This window comes from Chrysemys picta, chromosome 20 (assembly GCF_011386835.1).
Source record: "Chrysemys picta bellii isolate R12L10 chromosome 20, ASM1138683v2, whole genome shotgun sequence".
Taxonomy (NCBI): Eukaryota; Metazoa; Chordata; order Testudines; family Emydidae; genus Chrysemys; species Chrysemys picta.
Window position 1 is genome coordinate 19122357 of NC_088810.1, and position 6000 is coordinate 19128356.

The following is a 6000-nucleotide window of genomic DNA, read 5'->3' on the forward strand; positions in this document are numbered from 1 at the left end:
GTACTTCTGGTTATGTCCCAAAGTGGATTTTTTTCACAAAAATGCCTAACTTTTTCTTACCCACGAAAGCTTATGCTCCCAATACTTCTGTTAGTCTTAAAGGTGCCACAGGACCCTCTGTTGCTTTTTACAGATTCAGACTAACACGGCTACCCCTCTGATACTTAACTTTTTCTGATTGACTGAAATGAACTGTCTCTCTTCTTTAGTATGAAGAGTCAGAGCTTTTGAATGGCCCAGGTATGTTATTTTTAGAGATCGCGAAGAACATTTAAGATAGTTATAAAAGTACTTTTCTCTGTCTGGCTGTCATGTTTTTTTGTTTGTTACAAGGCTACAAGTGTGTACCTCAGCTGTCTTATACCCTGCCATAATTTTCACTGGTTTGTACTGAAAACATTGATCCAATATTCGAGCATGAACAGCAGCATGCTAATTTAAAATATATCACAAAGCAAATAATGTGAATGTGGTGTTAAGGCTGAGAAATCAAGCCTTAATCGGGAAATTCTAACATTAGAGAGACCATAATACATTTGTACATTTAACAGATAAGAGAGCACCGAGGGAATCGACCAAACATGTGAGGTGAGCAATGGAGCAGGTGGCATTTACTAGCTACCATTTGAAAGGAAATGATAACGAGATAATACCATGATGTCATCGCTCCGCATATTGTGGAGTTTGAGCTGAATAACTCTCAGGTGAACTTTCTGAAAATAGATCGTGTCTGATTTGCAGAGGTGCCGAGCACTCACAACTCCCATGGACTTCAATTAAGTGCTGGGTGATGAGCATCACTGTAGGTCAGGTCTATACTGTCTCAGGACCAACACCCCAAATTGGTAGTCACTGTTGAACCTTTTGTCTTTGGCTTTAAAATGTTCAAATGTAAAATGCATTTTGTGTCTTAAAGGAAAATCTTTCAAAGAAAGTTGCAATGCCACTTCAACATTATTTAACTATACATTTTAATTTTGAAGTACCTACATTTAGCATTAAATTTGTAGGAGCTGAGGGCAAATAGGAAGTTAAACATAAACAGTCTGGGGGTTTTAATATTATAAATACCCAAAAGCTGCAGTTTAAAGGGCTAATCCTGAATGATCGATGTCTTGTTGAAATGATTGTACTTGCATTTGAACTTCTACAGCACTCAGACAGAGGGCGCCCTTGGATCGGAGAAAAGGTAACAGCTGTTCTTTCTATTAATTCATTAGATAGATATAAACTCACGTAAATGTTGTGTTTTTTGTGGTACTTACACTAGTGGGATGGTTTCCATGTTGAATTAAGTGGCCACAGTCTTCCATCGACTGTAGGGATGCTGTAAAGGGCCAGCACTGCCCGAAGTGTGGATGATGCTGGCAGGGCATCCTCTTAGCTTTTGGGAGGATTGGTGAGGAACTCCCAGTGGGATTTAAAACTAGTAAATACCGCAAGCAGTGTCACTACCATGCCCCTCCCTTGGGGTAAATCTCTTCTGAAAGAGAGGATGTGTCACTTTCATCTCCCCTTGCACCTGGTTTAGTGAAGATCCATAGGAGGGAATAATAAGAAAAGGTGAATTACAAGTTGGTAAATATAATGAGAAGATCTGCTAGACAGCATCTTTTGGAAATGTTTGGACAGGATTAGCCAGTCTCAGAGTCCTTTGTATATAGCTGTGATACATGGGTCCCTAAATCTGTGTGTGCATTGAAATAGCAATAACTTGTGAAGGATTCTGCAGCCAACTATAGTCTTTGATTCCTTAAGGCGTGAACTTTCAGTGTGGTGCGTTGGGAGTCCAACCTTCCGTCTGCCTTTACTGTTTGAAAGTTGCATAGCTAAATCTCTGTGTATCTTGCTAAAAATGTTTGTGCAACCAGTTCTCAGTATGAGAGTGGTCTATAGATTAGAACCTGGCACTGGGATTCAGGAGTTCTTATTTCTCCCCCTGACTCTGCCACCCACTCAGTATGTGACACTGGTCAACACACTTAACTATCTCATGCCTTGTTTTTCCTATCTACAAAATAGGAATAATACTAAGACACTTTTCTAAAGTGCTTTGAGATCCTCTGAAGAAAATTGCTATATACATGTCTTTATTGTTAATTTGTCACTAAGACATCTAGTGAATTATCCAGATTTATCAGCATCCAACCTCTTTGCCTCCGCATGGATGTGCAATAGAAAATGTATATCCAGAATTAGATCTAAATTAAAAATATCTCAGTTGCATTGACCTGAGAGACCTTTATTAAATAAATGGGGATGGTTTAGTGGTCTGAACATCTGATTTGCAGTTACCAAACTCCCTGTCAACACAGATTCAGGTTTTGGCAGGGTTCATACCTGCAAATACTTAAGACTTGGGAGACTCGAGTTCAGTTCCCTGCTCTGCCACAGACTCCTTGTGTGACCTTGGACAAGTCACTTAATGTCTCTGTGCTTCAGTTCCCCATCTGTAAAATGGGGTTAATAGCACTTCCCTGCCTCTCAGGAGAATTGCAAGGATATTGCATTAAAGACTGTGGTGCTCAGGTGGGGCTCATGTAAGTACCTATGACAGACAGACATAGCTCTTCATTTTTGTAAGCAGGGATGGGTGCTTTGCTAAATGTGTGATAAATAAATAATGACCACAGTTGCTCAGGACCTCAGTTTTTCTAACTATTGGTATCATTTCTGTTCTTTTCTATGGATCTTATTTAAGGAGTGTGTTTGGAAGCATCCCTAGCTTTTATTACTTGCTTTATCTAATTGCTACAGCTATGCTTGGTCTCAGTGGAGTTATTTGCAGCTACATTTGTCCTTAAAATGAATGTGAATCAGTGAAGGGAGTGGGAGTAACCATTGAGCATACACCCCGGGTGTCAAGTGGCAAAGGCATTGGCTGGCAACCTTCTCTAAGCATTTGGCATTGAGAGTTGCCACCTGCTACTTTCCTAATTAATTCTTCAAGAGTGTAAATGTGGGAGCAGCTATAGGTGTGACACAAGCCCAAATGCCATTCTAGTTAGGTATTTCCTGTGCTGAGGATACAGGTAATAAATAGGACTCCACAGATGGAGAGGGCTTATCAATTTGCTCAGATGTCTTGTATAACCAGTTATTGGGACGTCATGCCTAATGAGTAATTCAGCTAGTGAATAAAGGTTTTTCATAAGAGGCAGTGAGCAGAGACTTATCTCGAAACCAAAAGCGAACATTAAACCTAGTGTGAGAAGGATGGGCCTTGAGACATGTGGAACAAAGGAAAACTCGCCACCGCTGGAACTGGTCAGGCAGCCAGCATATATGCAAGATTGGTTACCATGTAATAGGAGGAGTCTCTCAAGGAACAGAGTGGAAGAAATCCAAATGTATTTTGAGTAGAGTAGAGACATCCTGAAATCCCTTGCAGCTTTTCTCTTCAGTGTTGTTAAAAAGCAGATTTCTGGGAGCATTCTATTGTTTCAAAAAGCTATGACGTTTCCTTTTGGCCATTAGGCATACAACCTATATGAATAAATCCCTGTCAAACAGAAACTTGTACTTTAAAATCAATGGGAGTTAGGTGGCTAAATACCTTTTGAGGATCTGGGCCTAAGTCCAGTTTTTATAGGTGGCAAGGGAGTATTATACTGACTGGTCCACTTATTTCTTTCCTTTGTCAGATTCTAGTATTCAAGGATGCCTCTTTTTGTCCTGTGCTACCTATTGCATCTCATCTGTTCAGTGGTTCCTGGTCATAACGCTGACCATAAGAAAGATGGCATTACAACTTTGTTTTTCTAAGCCACCTGGTTTTTTTTTTTTTTTTTTTATAATTCATATTTTAAAAGCTTTCTCACTCGCTTCTTTTCTGTGCTTCCCTTCCTCACCTCCTCCAACTTCTCTGTTGCTTCTGCCCCTAATTTGAGAGTGGTGCATTCAAACAGCTGCAGAGATATTTTCCTTCCAACCCCGGGAAGTGGCTTTGGCTTCAAACTGTCACCAAAGCGGTTTGTATCAAATCTGAGTGATCAGATTGTTTTGTACGGGGAAGCGGCGTCTTCAGCATTGTAACTTCTGTATTACAGGCTTTTATAACTGCCTAAGAACCAAGTGTCTCTGTTACTCAGAACTAAACATGGAAGTCAGCGCCTGGCAAATCAGACTGTTGTAGCCCTTGGTTTGGAGTACCAGAAAGGTTTCTGTTTTTACAGGAAAGGAGCTAATACTTCTTTTAAAGAATATCAGCTCTGATTCATTAATATTGAAGAACAGAGAACAGCTCTTGGTCCTGTTAATCTCAGTAAGAATAGCATTTGGGATTAGAAGCTATTCCTAGCATGAGAGAGCTAAGAAAAGAGGTTAAACATAGTCAATCCAGTGCACCTCCATTATAATGTCACTATTTATAGAATAATTTTGAATGGATAAATCCTGCCTTTCAGCTCAAATTAAGCAATTCTCCTTATCTTCATCTTGTAAAATATGTATTGGTTGCCTTTTTGATCACAGGTGTGACTGTGTTTTATTTCACTTTGCTAATTTATGAGCTCTCAGATATATTCCTATAAGAACTATTGTAGGCCAAGAAGCTACACACACTTAGAGATCTTTATACTGTACTGTTTTGTATGTTTTTAAAAGATCCATAAGAAGGTATTTTCTAAAGACCAAATTTTACCAGTCATATTCCCTTACTCTAGGAGTCAATGGGACTGCACTGCACATAGCATAAAGTACTACTCATCGTAGCATCAGATTGTAAAATCAGGTCTTGAATTAGGGCTTAATTGCATTTTGTTGTTTTCTGGGCCTGTTTTGGTTTAAAATGCTTTGATAATGTCTGGAAAGCACTTATTTAATTATTTGTTCTGTTTCTGTGGAAATGCTTTTGTAATGATGTCAGTGATGTGACTTTTGACTAAATAAGCGTAGTATGTTGTCTCCTCTTTAGAAATTCATCTTTGTAATCGTCCTTGAAAGAATAAGAAATGTCTTTTTGTTCATTCACCAGCTTGTATTGTGTTGGATTTGCCAAAGTGAATTTTAAAAGCTTAAAGTAGATTTAATTTTCTGATCTTAAAACTAATATCGTACTTAAGAAGGATGCAAAAGACATGTAATTAATCTGCTTTTGTTTGTTTTTGCAACACAGGACTGTTGCAACTCAGACTGGTGAAGATAGCTCAAGGTACCATATGATGACACTGAATGTTTCTTAAAAACATTGCACTTCAGGTGTTAGCAAAGCACTTTGTTTCTAAGCTCATTGTACATAGGTTTTTACTTAATTTCACATTTAAAAGATGCAAAATACACCCAAAAACTCAAGTTCAAGTGTTTGCTGTTAAAGTATCTATAATCTGGGGCTGGACGACATGGGATGATCACTCAGTAATTGCCCTGTTCTGTCCATTCCCTCTGAAGCATCTGACACTGGCCACTGTCAGAAGGCAAGATCCTGGGCTCAGTGGACCATTGACCTGACCCAGTATGGCTGTTCTTATGTAACCACTTCATTGGTATCAAAGGATTTGGCTGCCTCTTTGTATGTTTGGATGGCCAACTTGAGACACATAGGGCCAGTTTTTCAGAAGCATTAAGCATCCATAACTCCACTTGAACGCAATAGGAGCTGCAGGTGTTCAGCACCTCTGAAAATCAAGCCTAAGGGTGAAACCTTGGCTCTGCTGAAATCGCTGGCAAAGCTCCCATTCACTTCAGTGAAGCCAGGATTTCACCCTATATGTTTAAAGTCAGGCACTCAAAAATGGAGACACCCCAAATGAGTTTTAAATTGTGGCCTGAGCCTTGAGCCTAGCTTATAAATCAACGGTAGCAGGATTGTGGTTTTTTACGTGTCTTGAAAGCTCTTTGGTCAGGGAATGCCTTTTTGTTTTCTGTGTTGTACAGCACTTAGTAAATGGGGCGCTGGGGCTCCTCCATGCTACTGCAGTACAATAAAAATATTTTAAAGCATCTAGCACCCTCTTGGTGCAATACAAATGCATAGTCATATCGATTATAGATTAGTCTTAT